Consider the following 891-nt stretch of genomic DNA (forward strand, 5'->3'; position numbering starts at 1 on the left):
ATGGAACTGGACGAGGGGAAAAGAGAGGGGATGAGAATTTGGGAAACCACTCTTATGTATTCACGATGTAGCTGGTTCAGTGGTTATTAAATAAAGTCATAATTAAGTCTTCCCCTTCCCGTTTTCTCTATTTTTTTGCGTGGCAGTGTGTACGCATATCATAAAGGCAAGGGGAGACTTCGCTATGTAGTTAGCCATCCAATGAATCGAAGCAGGGATTAACTTCTAGTTTCTTAGCTAGTTCTTAGTCGTTTAAGTAGGAGCTTCAAGAACGTGGGTCCCCTTTGGAGCTCTCAAGGAAGACCTCCGGGCCGGTAGAGCTTGAGGACCGAGGATAAGGTCCCAAGCTCTGACCTCCCACTAAATGGTAAGCTCGCCAGCTCCCCCTCAAGCAAGTGATGTTCAAGAATCTCGTTGGTCAAAGTCTCTGAGGATTCCAGGAAGGCGAGACAAGTCTTATTAGATTAATAATTAAATAAACAAGGTGTGAGCCGGTTTAGTCACCTGGGAATTAGAAAACTGATTTTTTGCATTTATTTAACCCTGTGTCTCTTGAGATTATATATGTGAGTCTGATTGTGCTGATGCTTTTAGGCATCTGTCTATATAATACAGGTTACCAATCACATATCATTCTTAATAACGTATCTAATCTCTTTAAGGAAATCTCTTAGATCGGAAGATGTCAGAAACTGATTTAGGACATAGTCTAGAGACCTATAACCAACGGACGATCCATATTTCGCTCTATAAGGCACTTCGATTCAGTGTTGGGTTTTTCTCCTTAGGTTCCAACCCCAAGCCCATGCCAGCTATGAGCCCAGGATTCACGTACTTATCGGCCCCACCAAGTCGTGTAGGAGCGGGACCCTCCGTCGCGACAATGAGAGA

At 43.7% G+C, this 891-nt stretch overlaps 1 protein-coding gene across 1 annotated transcript in view; it reads left to right on the forward strand.

Annotated features, from left to right (window-relative positions):
* The window catches only part of LOC119592142 (ITG-like peptide), a gene marked incomplete in the record, with an annotated part of 137509 nt that overhangs the window by 135959 nt on the left and 659 nt on the right, over positions 1–891 (forward strand). The window contains 1 exon segment of the mRNA XM_037940960.1: positions 1–891.

The sequence above is a fragment of the Penaeus monodon genome, chromosome 29, assembly GCF_015228065.2.
Source record: "Penaeus monodon isolate SGIC_2016 chromosome 29, NSTDA_Pmon_1, whole genome shotgun sequence".
NCBI classification, from domain to species: Eukaryota; Metazoa; Arthropoda; class Malacostraca; order Decapoda; family Penaeidae; genus Penaeus; species Penaeus monodon.